Below are 16,740 nucleotides of genomic sequence, written 5' to 3'. Positions count from 1 at the left end.
AATTGTGGCTTCATAGAATGAGTTGGGTAGAGTACCTTCTGTTTCTATTTTGTGGAATAGTTTGTGAAGAACTGGGATTAGATCTTCTTTGAATGGTTAGGGTTACCCAATCAAGGCAGTGGAAAAATTATTTAAAACCTTCTATGATCTAGCTAAAGTGGCTATCAGAGGACAACTAATAGCTCCAAAGGCCACTGTCACAGAAAGATGAAAAAATAAGTGATACTGTTGTCTTAAAATATTACACTTGTCAGTTAATCAATTAGCATCATAGATTTCCCTTTATTTGGTCATATTTTCATTTCTACCTAAGTAAATCTTCTAAGACTTATTCTAATACTGTTTTGATCTGATGCTGGTACTATTTGTTACTTAGATTTTTTTGTATCAATTTCTGTAAGAAAATCGAACTATAATTCAGCTATAATTTTTGTACATTCTTTATCAAAATGGTGTATTCCATGAAATTAAAAGACTCCAAAATTTTCCACTGCCTCAAATAATTTAAATAAAAATTACCCATTTCCTATAATTCAACTTACCATGTTTCTTTCTCATTTTCTATGCCAACTGGTATCTGTATCACTGATATCTTGTCGTAATGTTCATAGTTGACAGTGAACTAAAGCAGCAAGGGTGTAGGAATGATGCTGATCTTTCCAAACTGTCAGCTTTGGAATTTGATTTTTACTGGTTGTTTTGCTGGTTTGTTGTTTAAATAATGGTTTCTTACTATGACCTGCATCATGCTTATTTTAGCTAAGACATTTTCTGTTTTATCACTTCCTAGATGCATATAATCTTAGGTGCTCTCTGACTTTGCAGTCTGGAAACTCCATTGCAGCACCTCCTGATTCCTGCCCAGGTGAAGCAGCACTGGCCAGCGTCTTAGGAACTCCACACACAGCTTCTCCCCTCTGCAGAAATGTGCCCTTTCTCTTTAGACGCTCATCTCATGCATTTTAGAATGGAAAATTGTTCTCATACTGTCTGTAAAGGTGTGGTCCTTCTTTCAGTCAAGAGCACAAATCAGTAAACCCTTTCAAGTCACACACTGATACGGTTCTCAGAGCTGAGTATTTTAGTACTTTAGTATTTAACTACACACATCTGCTCTAATTCTTCCCTTTGTAATTCTGGGCACTCACAAGTTGGATTTCAATAGCCTCCAAATTCGACCATCTTTATTCAACATTTTCATGTTTTATCTTTGTTCTCTAAGAGCTTTGATGTATTTCTCGGCCTTCTAGTTCATTGATTCATATTTCAACAAGGACAGTGTTCTTTGACTCATCCGTTGATTTATTCATCTGAGATGTTTCTTAATACCTAAAACTCATTATTTGACTTTCTTTTTGGTGGTCTCCCCGACTTTTTTTTTCCAAACTCAAGTTTCATTTACTTTTGCCAACAGTAAGCAGTAACTTGAGCAGTATAGTCTGACTTTCCCACGTGACCTCCCTCTTGCCCTTGTTACCATGCCCTGCAATCTGATAGTTTCTGTTGCTATGTCACTGGCTCTTAGCACTGGTTGCTGGAGTACCCTAAATGGCAGAAATACTGCAAGGGTGAAAAGCAGATGTTCTGTCAATTCCCTGCCAAGATACATAGAGAACAATGTCTGCCCTCTATCTCTGCTTGCTCAGCCCTGAAGACAGAAAAGATGCTGTTTAGCTACTCTAGTGTGGGAGTTTTGGAGACGTAACATGAATAAAAACTGACCACAGGGGTCCAGAGACTTCTGGAGCCCAAATTTTTCTTCCAACATCTGCTGCTTTCTGATATGTACCCTGAGCACTTTTCTCTTAATTGCGTGCTTAACTAAAGGAGGAAAATGTTCAGAATAATGTTACCTGCCCAAGGAGCCATGTCTACTGTTCTCATATCTCAACAGTCATTTCATTCACAAAGAGAAGCATCTCATAATTAAAAATAAAAAGGAAAAAAACCTCATACGGGTCAGCTTGATTTTAAAATTCTCAAATGAACAGAAGCCTGGGAGCGGGATGAGGGACTATAGATCTGAAGTGGGTTTGAATGCTATAAGCATTCCCTCAAATCAGCAGCTTTGCCAGTAAGCTGAATACAGTATAGAAAAACAATGATGTGTTTTACATATGTTCTCAAAAACACATCTTAAAACATGCTGCAGCTACTCATCATCCTATGTAAGCATTAATGGAATATCACTCTTAGCTATTCCAGGACACAACTATCTTTTGTTTTAACACAACTTCAAACCAATTTTCTGTGATTTCAGTTAGAAGAAAAACAAATTGTAACTTTGGGCAATCAGATACATTTCTCAAATATACTAACAAGCCATGCATATGTTAAAAGCATGCCAGCTACTATACAGAAGTTCAAACATTCCCCCACATGGTTTACACAGCATAGACGCCAATCAATATTGGTTTTGATTAACTGTGGTTTTGCTCTCTGAATATCACAAATGGTAAGGTGTTTAATTGGGAACAGTTTCTAAATAACTCAGACTATAAAGTGAAATTAGTGAAAACCTTTTTTAATTATATAGAAGTTTGTGACCATTCCTCATTCAAGAATTTGTAAGTTCATATAAAATGTCCAAGAATCTCAATTGCAATCTCTGAAGTGCACAAAGTACTGTGGTTTATTGTCCTACTATCTAGATAGGAATCATGTAGGATATGAAATTTGGGTTTCATCCTTGAATCGGCAGGTAATGTAATTCTGTGTACTCTATTCCACACAATATCCTGAATTGATCGAAGTAGATTTGCTTTACCATTGATAGTGGTATCTGATATAGCTGATATATTTCTTTTCTGAATCACAGTAAATAAAATTTTTATTGGAACTTCTGCCATGATGGAATTTCATTAAGTAGCTAAAAAGATGAGGGATCACAAGCATGTGTAAAGATGTCTGGCTCTGGTAAAGTTATAATGGGTAATGTCAATTTTCAAGATGTTAAATTTGAACAAGAATTAGTTGAAAATTAGAAAATGGATAGCTACGAAGCAAGACTTTCATCACATAGATGTAAAATATCATGACCAACAATGAGTCCATTCTGTGTGACCAGTACCAAACCAGCATGAAGGCTCTCAACATAAACAAAGAGCCAGCCACATCTATCCTTAACAGGGTGGCATGGTTCTAAATGTTAACCTTCTCAAATGCTGAATCCCGAATAACAGAAGTTAGTGAGAGTCAAACTGTACTTGAAACACCAAGATTAACTTTACACCAGAGATGTCCATTTTTGGATAGCAAAACTCAGTAAGATAAGTGAGAGCCGGTGAGAGGGAGAATATACCTACAAATACAGGAAAATAACCTCCATTACACAGAATGAGGAATGGCCACAAACTTCTATGCTTCATTCTTATACTTATTTTTAGCTAAAAAGACCGACCACTCCAACACAGTAATTCTTTGCTCTAAAACCCTTTCCAGAGCAAGAAATTGCATTATGAGCCCAAGCTTTCAAAGGTGCTACTCTGAGAGTCGTTATATAAAGAACAGTAAAATGCAAACACCATAGCCATTAAGAAGACTAGGTACCACAGGCTGTCAAAAGAACAAACACAAGAGTACCATTCACAATAAACCTGAAGAGAAAAGCTGCCATGCATGAATTGAATGTTAATTTTTTTTAACCACAGTGTCTTTTCAGTGATATAACTGTTTGAACCATCCAAAATTATTATTTCACTTTATTTCATTATGTGCTAAAGTCAGAGTACAAATGAACACCTGAAATACTGTCATGAGGAAAAGTAGAACTGCAGAAGCGACGGTTCATCAATTCATTACCCCTCAGGATTCAGACTATCAAACTGAACATGGGTACACTCAGCAGAATGAGCATAGCATCTCTGAAAAGTGTGTGGTACCTGCTATATTTTTACAGACATAGGGCACATGAGTGGCTGGGCTAGCTAACTATTTGAAATTGTAATTAACTTTAAATGTTACTATTGCCAAGCATAGAGAGCACATGTCTTAATCCCAACACTCAGGAGCTAGAGGCAGGCCATACTCTATGAGGTGAATGGCAACTTGGTCTACATAGCAAGTTTTAAGTCAGCCAGTGGCTACATAGTGAAACTCTGTATGAAAATATATAAATACTTTACTCTTTATTCATAGGCATTAACTACTCAAAATAATGCAAACTCCGGTACACTGATATGATCTGAGCCGGTAATCTGAAATGTATTTAGCATATCTATTATACTATCAAATAAAACAGAGCCTCCCTTTGGCTGTTGGCATCAAGGAAAAATTAAAGTTTCATACAAAACTTCTAGATCATATCCCATGATAAGCTTAGTAGAGCCTGGTATAAAACTCTGTGACTATAAGGTGAAAGAAATCAAAAGTTAAATTTCATAATGAACTAAATAAAATCAATATATCAAGCTATTTCACCTCTCACATCCATCAAAACCTCATGGAAACCAACAGGTATTTTGAAAACTGGATTCTAAACAGGCTTTTACAAATTCCTCCAGAAACAGTTCAAAGTTTGGTGACATAGAATAAACAGTCACTAAGTGGTTTACAAGTCAGCTTATTGCAGTAACCTGTCATTCTCCATAATGCAATTAAATGTATTGCCTAACTGCAGGCTAGCACTACCATGATTTCTCAAAAACAAAAGCTTTGTATCGCAAACTCTTAGTGGTCCATGATGATGCTTGGCAGTGATTTCTGGAGCAATTTTAAGGAGAAAGGTACACAAAGATGTTTAGAAATCAGTAGGATCTGCTGGTTTCAATGCGTATCTCTGCCCTGCCTTGGCCTTATATGTGTACCATCCCTGGTTCTGGAGATGGCTCTTAGTTACTCAAACTTAATCTAAATTAGAATAGGGATATAAAACCCAAACTCACCTGTTTTCCTTGAAGATAATATACATTCATCTACACATATATTGTATGGAATTAGAAAATGACTGTTAGCTAACTCACTCTATTATTACCAGCTTTCTTCAATTAAACAACTTTATGCTAGATACAATCAACTATAAATCCTATTACTATAGCTTCCTGAACCAGGGTGAGTTGGTGGGAAAATTATGCAAACTAATAAATTTATTCTTTCTAATTATAAAAGATAACAAGTAGCTGATACTGTGTCTACATTTAGAGTTGATATGTCTGAAAGCAATATCACTAAACTGTGACATACCACTGACCATAGGACATGCTCAAGTTCATACAACTAGTCAACAGCTGTCTCTACTTACTTCACATCCAGATTTTTGGTCATGTGCAATAAAGTAAAAGAATTAAGTTTAATACAGAAGGGATTGGAAAGGTAGATAATAACGTGTTTTTAAAACCCTCTTCTGAATTTAATGACTTTTACTTAATTATCTAACATTAGGAAAATAAGTTTAAAAGACCAAACAGACAAAAAGTATTGAAAAGATATATGCATATACACACACACACACACATATATACACACACACACAGGCATACACACACTTTTCCTTAAATAGGAACTACAGAAAAGGACATCTCTGATGTCTAAAGAAAGCCAAAGATATATTAAGCATGAGAAAGAAAGGACTGGACAAGGAAGAAAGTAAAGGAGAGGGAAAGGGAGAGGGAGAGAGATGGGGGAAAGGAGTAAAGAAGAGAAGTACTATAAGAAAACAGAGGGAGGGAGGGAGGGAGGGAGGGACAGAGGATATAAATGTAACAGCTGGTTTTGTTTCTTTTGTTTTTATTAAGCATTAGAGGCTCTTATGGCTCCTTTTGCAATGTTAATCTGTATTCCAAAAGGTAGAGAAAATTAATTTCTGATCATTTATAAAAAGCACTGAAGTAGAAATAAGTAAATCTCAAGAAACTTACCAATGACAGAAAGATAATGGGCACCAAGAATTTCAAAACTAGAAATCCCAATCTTTTTTGTCTTTTGCTAAATCAATTTTTTTCTTTGAAAATAAAAGTCAAAAGCAATTGAAGAGATTAAGTCAGTATACTCAACTCAAAACTCTTGTGTATATTTTTCCTAACGTACATATTCATGAGCTGACAATAAAGACAAGCTGGCTGCTTTGTTTGACTATAGTTCTGTTTACTTCATACTGTCAAGAATGGATTTTGACACTCAGTATTAATATTGCTATTTTTATTGATATAATTAGCACTACTATAAATAATTCCTTGGCCTGCCATATTTAAGTATATTATTATAATCAGCAATATTAAGACATCGTTTCCGAACATGATGCTTTGGAAATAGACTGCTGACCCAAAGAACCAAGGTGACCTCAAGATGTAGAAATTACTGAAAAAGAAAATAATAATCTTGCCCTGTCAATAGAGACTGTTTTGTGTATGACTTCACTAAACAAACTAGTTTATATTTGTTTGAAACTCAAGTTTCTCACCAATCTGCTGTTTCAATTTCACATCACACCATATTGTACCTAAAACAGGCAATCTGGATTCCTATTGCTACTTTTTTTTTTCTTCCAAACAGCTCAGGAATGGGCTAAAATATAAAGCTTGAATCTATAAAGCTAAATAAATAAGTAAGTAAATAAGACACCCAAAATTGAGGCTGGGTGGGTGAAAATAAGCATTCTTGAAACCATTTGAATAATTGCTAGTGGGTGGCCAACCCACTTGTGAGTTTTTGATCATTACATGAAAGCAAAATCAAAACATATTTTATCTTGCCTCTAGATCTCATCAGCTGCAACAATGACCTTATCTGGCCTTGAGTGGTTTGTTCATAAAACAAAACGGGGTGACTGACCCAGTACATATTCAACACAGAGTATGAAGGCCAAAACAAAATGACAATACAATTCAAAACAAGTTTGTAGAGATTTTTACACTACTATATTAAAAAACCTTTCTTTGTCTCTATTGCTTGACAGATGGTTAGCCCTCACACAGCCTAGTATCTCTGGCAAAGAAATGACTACGTCTAGCCAATAACACCCCAAATTTTGACTTAAAATGCACTGTACACACGCTTATACATACCTTACAAATACGAAATCTAATACAATTAGTCATGCTTCATTTATTACCATAGAAACTTGACACATGTCAAGATTTTATCTTTTGTACTAAGGCCACCTCACTTTGACACTCAAACATCTTATGTGGACTCCAGTCCATGAGCTTCCCATTTCAGTTTTCATTCATTTTATGCACTGCTGGGTAATCATGCTTTTAAAACTTCCAAAATAACATCCTAGCCCAAAGTATTATAAAATCTACAAAGATTTAATTAGCTTGTGTTTCTATGTTGCTCACAGGAAAGTTCTGGTAACTAACAAAGCGTGTCAAACAAAATCACTCAGCAACACTGAAAACACTCCACACCAAGGACCACAGGGCAAGAGTGGGTTTATCTAGCACTAGAGTATGTCTTTACCTTAAACTGTTTATCTAGAAATACCTGCTCATACGGATACAACAATCAATCACTCTTACTAGAAATAGAAAAACTTAGCTTTAAACATTCTTCTAACCATTCTTCTACAAGAAAAATCAGCTGAAACTATTCTAGTAGATTAAAAGTCTCTATTTTTCCCTCACTCTTCTGATTTGAGCCTTCCTATGCAGGGATCTCTGTATATGAACCACGAGGTGCTCTAAATGCAATATGTCCCCTTTTTGGAAAAGGTTGACTAAAATATGTACTAACTCAGAGATTTAAGGTAGGCCTGAAAAGCCAAACACAAGAGCAGAGAATGTGGTGGGCTCTGTATAATAAAAGCTGTCTCCTGTAAGGAGTAAATTTATATATCAATAACAAAACCAGACTCATAACTGACAGAGCAAAATACTGAAAATCAGAACTTGTCATTTGGGAGCTAGCAACCAACTGCTAGGAAGGTGAGGTCCTCACTGCGTGAAGTCACACACTTAAAATTCAACAGCATACAGTACACACTGAACCAGACACCAAGTTTCCTTCTGTTACAACCTAGATTTTTTTTTTCTTATAGACAAAATGGCTAAAATAATGCTAAAAATTTTCCTATAGTATGCCTGCATCATAAAGGTTTTTTAAACCAGAGCAATGTCAATCAAGTGATTTTGGAGTGTGAAAAGAAAGGGTTAAAAACAAAGTTAGTTTGTTTATGTGTTTTCCAGTCTTCTTTCTACTCTTTAATGTCACCTGCAAGTTAGTCACAACTTTCATTTTTTCCTTTTAAAACAAAAACTGGGAAATTTTGACATACTTGATTTTTCAGGTAAATTCCTAAAGTAAATCCTACGCAAAAAATTAACATGTATGTTAGTGAGTTAATGGTTTTTTTTTAATCAGTTTTGCTAGTAAGACAATGCCACATAGAAATTTTACAGTTAATGTGAAAACACAAGATTTTACTGTAAAGCAGCATTTTATTTATTCCAAACATATGATAAAAATAAGAATTTAAATCCCCTATGTATCAATAATAATTTTTCTGAAATTTTATGAAAACATTTCACAAAAACAAAGAGTATAAGTAATTTAAATAAAAGTTCTTTCAGATTGTCTGGTAATCATAAACACACTCTATACCTTCAAACTTGGTAACTTCTTTAAAATCTAGTTTGTAAAACACGAAAGCTGCTGGATTGTTTAATTTAAAAAAAAAAAAATCTCTTAGCAATGAGGAGTAGACAAAGTCCATTACCTAATGATTTAAGCTCCACAGAGACCAACAATTTCCCCCTTGCGTCACTGTTCCGTCCCAAGTATCCAGAACTGCCTTACACAAGCTGGTGATGTTGCCATGACTATTTCAGAAAATAAAACTTCCCTTCCATATCTGAAATAATTTAAATTCATTTATGTTGTAAATCATTTACAGGAATTTAGTTGTAGCTTGTATTGCTCTTCTAAATGACCTAGTTATTCAGTCTAGGCTTTTATCTGGGAAGCTTAGTTTGTCTCAAAAGTCTTCCGAAAATCTGCAGAAATGACACAAAAATAACTCACTTGAAAAGGCTTTGCTCTTCTATCTTTTTCCTTTATCAATCAGTCAAAGTCATACAGGCAAACAGGAGTACGCTCTATGTCCCAAAGCCTTGCCACCTAACTAGGTGTCAGAGTCAGCACCATATCTAACAGATCTAAACCCCACCCCACCCCCAGCATCGCCCTCAAGTAAAAACATAGTCTTTGCCTCACTACCTGGTCAATAAACTCAGGATTTTGGTATAGTGACAATCCCAAAATGCTGGCCTACCTAGGCAGACAAACAAAGACAGCTTCTGGGACATGGATAAAATTTAATCATTTTTAAGCTTTTTTCTCTAACCTAATAAACACTAGAAGGTCATCAGGAAAGGGCATTATTGCTCTGGAGCCTGGTGGGGGGTATACCTGTCAACCTGATCTTCATATCTGAAATGCTTGTACTTCAGTCATCTAAGACCTGAATCAAAGCCCCATAATGCCTGATTGCCTCACTCTCTGGGCAGCTCAGAGACTTCCAGAAAACTCCAATTTCTTCTCCTCACAGGTTTATTTCAGCGCCGTTTGACCTCAGACACAAAGCTCTGCAACTGGAATTCAATGGAATTCAGAAGCCCAATCTTGGGCTTTTACACTAGAGCAACTGAACAGAACCATCTGTGGTTCTTCAACAATTCTAAAACCAAGTTTCTTGGGAGGATTCAAGAGATGCTGACCCTGGAGTACCACCATGTCCTACCTGCGTGTGCACTCTGACGATTTAGTAGGAATTCTAACGAGCAAGGGTCTGAGAGAATAAGTGAGTTGTTTGTTGGTTTGTTTCATCTACTTTCCCTAGAAGTCAAACCTAACTGTAACGCAAAAATACAAAATGTACTCAGATCCTGACATAGTCATTTGTGGAGAGGCTCAGAAGGTTGAGGTCTATTCCCACAATATAGAAAACTGTCCTTGAGACAAGAAGCTAAACCAGGAATCCCAGTAAATCCTGTGAGGATGTTAAATAGCCAGATTCCTAGAATTGAGAGCTCACACTATTTTTCCATAAACTGGTATTTGGATGTTCTATGTTTTTCAATGGCAACAAGTTGCAGCAGAAACTTGGAACACTGTTCACTTGAAATCACTGTATACTCTGAAATTTTTTATAGCAGAAAATACCAAAGTGAGAAAAGTCCACTTTAGTGACATTCTGGTGTGTGTGTGTGTGTGTGTGTTTAAAAAAAATAGTAAAATTTCACAGTCTAAAAAGGTAACATGTTCAACTTAGATCTGGGCCAATGATTCTGAGGACTATACCATCAGGTGCAGCTTCCAAATGTCTTCCCATGCCATTCAGATTTCTGCTGGAGAACTGTCTTGCTTCTTCAGACCTGATTTGACCCGGTTCGGAGTAAGAGATCATCAGATTACCGAGCTAGGTAGCGTAGCTGTACGCCATATTGTGTTTTTCGCTAATGTTTATAGTCTGTGTGTGTGCCTAGCATATGCTTGTGCAAGTGTGTTTATCAATACAACTTTTACGAAATCCCTGCCTCCTGCCTCTTCTGCATCCTTAGGAAGGGGAGGGGCTGAAGGGGACCCTGAGAGCCCCCCACACAGGGGAAAGCATTAAAACAATTAGAGGACCACATTTGAACTTCAAAACCATACTCCTGTATTTGGGGATGGGGTGGGTTTTGTTGTTTTGTTTTGTTTTATGTCTCAAGGTATGAGAGAGCGTTAACTTTTTTTTCTTCTTTTTTTAATGTTTCGGAAGTGGCCCAAAGGCTAAAGAGAGGAGGACAGGGTTCAATCCTTGCCAAGCCCCCCTGTCTACCGGTGAGAGCAAGGCAGGCGGGGCTACGCTTCCCAGCCCGGGTTCTCCGAAGCCAGTCCTCTGCGCGGGAGGAAAGCGACTGGGAGGGCGGAGGGAGGGAGGGAGGGAGGGAGGGAGGGAGGGAGAGGAGAGGGGCGGGAGCCGGCGCCGCCAACAGCTCCGGAGCCCCGGCCGGTGCCCCTCAGCTCCTCTTCTGGGAAGCCGCGACTCCAGAAGCGGGGAGGAGAGACGAGACGCAGTGGCAACGACCGGACGCCCCGCCCGGGCCAGCGGCAGACCCTCCCCACAGGGTCGCGCGAGGCCGCCGGGCGGGCGCGAGGAGGGGCGGCGGGAGGGCGCGCGGGGCGGGGCGGGGCAGAAGCCCCGGGCTGCGGCTCGGAACTCGCGCCGCGGCCCCACCCCGCCCCCTCCTCGGCGGCCCGCCACCCCCGACTCCCGGCGACTCGTAGACGCCCGGCCGCGCTCCGCACGCACACACCCCTCCCTCCCGCCCGCCCCACAACAAATTAGAGTTTTTGGCGTTACCTCCTCGCGCTCTTTAATCTTCTTTCCTCAACTCCTAAACTTCCCCCCGCCCCTACTTCTTCGGCAGAAGGCCCACATTGGGCGCCCGAAGCCGCGAACCTCTACCTTGTCCTACTATTGGGCGGCTCGCATGTCACTCGCTGCTTCAGCTGACCAATAGCGATTGGACAGCCCTCGTGAGGTTGCCGCCCATAAACAAAATGCACTCTTCCTCCTCCCCTCTGCGGCCCCTCCCCTAACTGCCCCTTCCCTCATTCTGTCATCTTTGATTGGCCTAAGAGACACCCAATCCGCTATCTCAAGCATCGACTGGTGAGCGGAAACTTCACTCAGAGCAGTTTTAACAGTCTATTGGTCAATGTTCTCAACTCTTCCCGCCCACCAGCGCCCTGTGTAGAGAGGCCAGCGGTCTCTGGTTATTCAGTGATCCAAGAGCTGGGAAACTATTGGTCGACAGAGGCCGTCAGACCGGACTGTAGTGATCGGTGATTGGTCACTATAGGCACGATCAAGTTTGGTTGTTTACTCCTCCACTTCCCCACCCTCCTTTTCATCCACGTCCCCGCCCCCTCCTGACTGCTTTTACTTTCTACGCATTTCTATTTCCTCCTTTATTTATTTATTTGTGATAAACTTAAATGACCCGAGGATAGAGGCGGGACTCCAAGAGGGGCTAGAGGATGACGGGCGGCGGCCCGGGGCCAATTGTCGCGGGGACTGCGGGGTGAGGGGCAGCGGCGGCGGCCAGTGAGAAGCAGGTGTCTGCCGCGCGCCGCCTATGGAGCCGGGATGCCCCAGCGGAGGCGGCGGTTACCCGCTGTCTGGCTCGCCCAGAGGGGGAGGGGAGGGAAGGGGTTCAGTGCAGGGAGGAGGGGGTGTCGCGGTCACGGGCAGTGGCTGTCCTAGCGAGCAGGATCCTGGCGGTGGGAGGGACCGCTGGGCGGGAGGCGACCTGCGGCCCAGGGAGACAGAGAGGCGGGAGCAGTGTTAGGACTCCCAGGGAATGTGTTTCTACAGAAAAATACCGTGTAAAACCGTCTGCAGAGAGCCGCCCTTAATATCAATGAGGATTTATTATCCTACCGGAAAAAGCAGATTATGTTTCTTATTACTAAACGCCTGAAGTACTGACGACCCAACTGAAGCCCACAAAATTCAATATCCTGGGAGCTAGAAGGAATAAAGCAACACGGAAAATTAAATGCAGTTCAGATGCTTCAATAAAACCTTCATCTTCATCCATTTGTCACTCAGCATAGTACTCCCCAGAGCCAAATTCTAACAAATGCTGGTCAGGCAAGGGCGGGGTGGAGGAGGAAGCGGGTGAGGCCTGAGGCCAGCAGGAAGCCGAGGATAGATTCCTGAAAAGAATTCCTTAAAAGGACTAAGATGGAAAAAAGAATGGCTTTTCACTCTACAAAGAAAAAGAATTCCTGCCAAAATAAGAACTAATACTTTTTAAGGAGCTTAATTTGTCACGAAAGGGATTTGTCAGAAACACCAAGCATACAAAGGAACTGTATTTGTAGTATTGGTTATTAATACAGAAAATAATCTTATAGATTATAGACTTGAAAAATAGATTCAGGTAGACTTGAAGTAAGTTTAAGCCTGGATTTCACGTAGGTTTCCTTGACACACACTGAATACTTTGAACATCAAATGTTTGCTTTGACTAAGTAGAAGTCTGGCAAGACCATAAGCAAAACAAAATTAGCCCTGACTTAAAAAAAAAAAAAAAAAAAAAAAAGTAGCACAAGGCCTTGACTTCATTAGTACATTAGGGCCATTCTGAAGATTATGGGTGTGGCTATCAGAATCTAGAAATTGCTTAAAATATAAGAGAAATGAAGGATGTTCAAAGTAAAAAGTGCTACTGAGTGTGGATTTAAATTTGTGTATAAAAAGATTTACAGGGAATAGTCTGTGCAGAACAATGAGCTTCACGTGAGAAAATTAAGTAAAATTTAACAAAAGTGGGCAACTAGTTAACCCCATAACTTTAAGAAGAAATGACTACTTCAAATTCTTATCATTTCTCATAAATTTTTAAAGATCCTTTGCAGTGTTTTGTAAATGTGAGGATTATGATGAGGAATCATAAGGGCAACTATGTAAAATATATAACAGTGACAAGGCAGGCGAGGCCTTAGGTGTTACTACCTGTATTTTTTACTGTCCAATTCTGGTGTTAAAAGGCTTTGGGCTCTAAGGAGTAGCTCAGTGTTCATGTTTACATTGCATGGCTACCCTGACTACTGTGGTTTTTTACTTCTCCCAGACAGAGACACCCCAAACATGTATTAAGAATGCCCTAATTGTGGGGCATGAGATATTTTCTCCTTAACATTTAAGAGAACTGGAGAGTGCCTGTTGGTGGGCTGGTGTGGCGGTTCAGTGGGTGAAGGGGATTCTGCAAGGACTGATGATCTGAATCTGATTCCCCATAACTCACCTGGTAGAAGGGAAGAACCAACTGCCCCAAGTTTTCCTCTCACCTCTAAACTTGCATCATGTACCTACACAAACACAAAATTAAATGAATGAATAAACATTTTTAAATTGTGTCCAAAAAGGTTAAGAAATTAAAAATAAAAAAGTTGATCGAAAATAAAAAGATTAGCAGTTGCCTAGACAAGGTTTATAAAAATGTCTTTTAGTCATCTAATCACATTCTCTTTGCCTCTTTCCAGTAGTTTATTTCTTTATTCACTCAACAAGCATAAGTATATATTCTTCACACTTCACACTAATTAAAAATTTTAAATGGAGACAAAAATACCAAAACTAAGACTGGATTTGGCTTTTTTTTTTTACTCCAGAACTCTCTGCTTCTTAGAAGAAAAGAAACAAATTACTCTGCTATGCATGTTTGCATCATTTACGACATGGGAGTATATAAAACACCGCCTTCCAAAGGAGTTGGAAATAATCAGAATACACTGAAATTATCACTATGCTGAATTAATAAAATAAATCAGTAACTGCTCTCATGGGGCTTAGATTCTATGAGGGCACTACATATCTGCAGCATAATATATATATGTATATATTATGCTACATGGTATATATCATATATAACATAACTATGTACCATGTAGCATAATTAACGGCACCACTAGGTGAAGTAGAGAATGTCTGAGTGATGTGATATATAAAATCCTGTAGTATATCAGAAAATATAAAATATTACCATCTGAGAGACAATTGAGAAAATCTCAGTGACCAGTAAGTATTCAAAGGAAGCCCACAGGAGAAAGCAATAAATGTCCAGCATAACGAAAGGCTTGGGAACTTCTTGAATCCATAAACCCAGTTTTGTCTAAAAACAATTATTCTCTGGGATGGCTATACTCTTATTGCCGACGTAATATTGGTATTTAGAAGGGATCCATTAGGGAACTTACAACCCTGTATATGATACGCATCACTTAATAGTTTTACCCTTTAAAGAACAGGCCTGGTTTTCTATACATGAGCTCACTGATAACAAAAACACATTAACAGCAATAAGAAAATAGGAAAATAAAAATCTTCCTCTCCTAGTGGCATAAAATTGAACTAGACAGCAAAATTTGTCAGGACAATATGCAAAGCATTAAGGTTAGATGAGTCATTCTCCAAGCAACTTAAGGAGGACACTTGTAAGCACACATGCACCCCAGATGTCAAGCAAGTTCTCCTGCCCCTGGAAACATTATAGAAAATTTTCTTGAACCACGAAACCCACAATGTGGTAAAAGTCTGAAGCCCTTTATAATACTCCTTCACGGGAGTCGCAGGCGCTTAGCCGGTTTTGCTCTATCCTCAGATTCTCCTTCCAATGCCTGCTCTTTGTTCTGCTCAAACCTTTGTTGTAAGCTGAAGAGTCATACCAAAGCCATAAGCAGTTTCCAGCAACACTTCACATAATTAGGATATAATGTACTTGACTCCAGAATGTAATCCCAGGAGACGAGGAATAAGGGATGTGTGTGTGTGTGTGTGTGTATTGTGTGTATTGGGTAGTATACTGATTACATTTACTGGGGCTGGGGGGAAGACCACAAACAGGGTCCTACATAAATGGCATGTTGTTAAAATTGCAAATTGGTAACAGAGATCATGAGAGAGGGGCCTGTTTTAGTGAATGGTATTAGATAAATCAGAACTGATCTCTAAATAATACATAAAAATTAACTTTGGGTACTTTATGGATAGTAGGTGGAGAATATAATTGATAGTTATATTTGAAATGCACAAGTGGATGTAGGGAGAGATCTATGTTCACTGGGAAAAGCAAAAACAGTAAATAGATTTCTAGCATAATGAAAGGCCCAGGAACCCATTCAAATCCACAGATCCACTTGCCTAAAACCAGCTTAATCTGTGATGTCAAAGTAACAGGTTTAGAAACATGTAAGAGATCTGTAAGGCAAACCAGCAAGGGCACGGCAAGAAAGGGAAGAGGAGGAGAGGCCGTGGAGGTGGTACACTTGCTAGGGTCCAAAACACAATAAAATGTAGGATAGGAGAGAGTTAGCAGAGAGCCTGCAATTTGTCTCTTTCAGTTTCATGGTGCAGGAGGAGCTGAGAGTTCCACATCTTCATCTGAAAGCTGCTAGTGGAAAACTGACTCTAGGCAGCTAAGACACGGGTCTTAAAGCCCACACCCGCAGTGACAAACCTACTCCAACAAGGCCACGCCTACTCCAACAGGACCACACCTTTTAATAGTGCCACTCCCAGGGCTGAGCATGCTCAAATCATCACACTCCTCTTGTACACATCTTGCAACTGACATGACATTTATCCTGTGTCCATTGTGCTAAATGATCAAGAACTCAAACCTCTAAAACAGTGAGCCGACATAAAATCTTCCTCCTGGAAGTTGCTCTGTTGGGTATTTGGTCATGGTTGACACAAACGTAACCAGTGCAGTGCTGTGAATCCATGAGCTCTTGTAATTTCTTGTAATTGATCGAGGTACTTCTAATTAGATTCATACAGTTTACCAGTTATCTTAGTTGATGTCCACAGACCATTTTACTGTTGCATTAAGATAGACTATTTCATTATTATCATGAGAAGTATTTTACAGTCTGGCTGGTCTTGAATTCACTTTATATTCTTCACTAGACTCCAACTGAGCCTGTACTCTCTAGGGGTGGGTTTGCATACATGTTTCACCTGCCTTGATAGACATTTTTTTTTTTAAGTTTTGCACATAGTGTTTGTATCTATGTCTAGGAAAACTCTGTTAGTACTTATGATTTATTAGTGCTCTAGATTTTGTTGAGATTCATATGATATGGGTTATTTTTTCCTGTAATTCACTTGTAACTTGTCTCTATAGGTTTATGTGATCTTAGATGTAATAACACCAGCAATGTCCATCTCACTATGTGGTACATACACTAGATTGTGGACAGATATTAAATATGAACATCTCCAGCTGGTAGCAACAGTCTTTTAGCCTA

The 16,740-nt window shown here is 39.2% G+C and overlaps 1 protein-coding gene across 1 annotated transcript in view; it reads right to left on the bottom strand.

Moving 5' to 3' along the window:
* Zbtb20 (zinc finger and BTB domain containing 20) overlaps positions 1–11,334 on the bottom strand; it is a 751,404-nt gene extending 740,070 nt beyond the window's left edge. Inside the window, exon 1 of the mRNA XM_029470523.1 lies at positions 11,282–11,334. The gene's annotated coding sequence lies outside the window, so the exon portion shown is untranslated. The remainder of the gene's footprint in view (positions 1–11,281) is intronic.
* Between the last annotated feature and the right edge of the window lie 5,406 nt (positions 11,335–16,740).

The sequence above is a fragment of the Mus caroli genome, chromosome 16, assembly GCF_900094665.2.
Source record: "Mus caroli chromosome 16, CAROLI_EIJ_v1.1, whole genome shotgun sequence".
Taxonomy (NCBI): Eukaryota; Metazoa; Chordata; class Mammalia; order Rodentia; family Muridae; genus Mus; species Mus caroli.
Note: the sequence above shows the minus strand (reverse complement) of the source record. Positions and strands in the feature narration are given on the sequence as shown.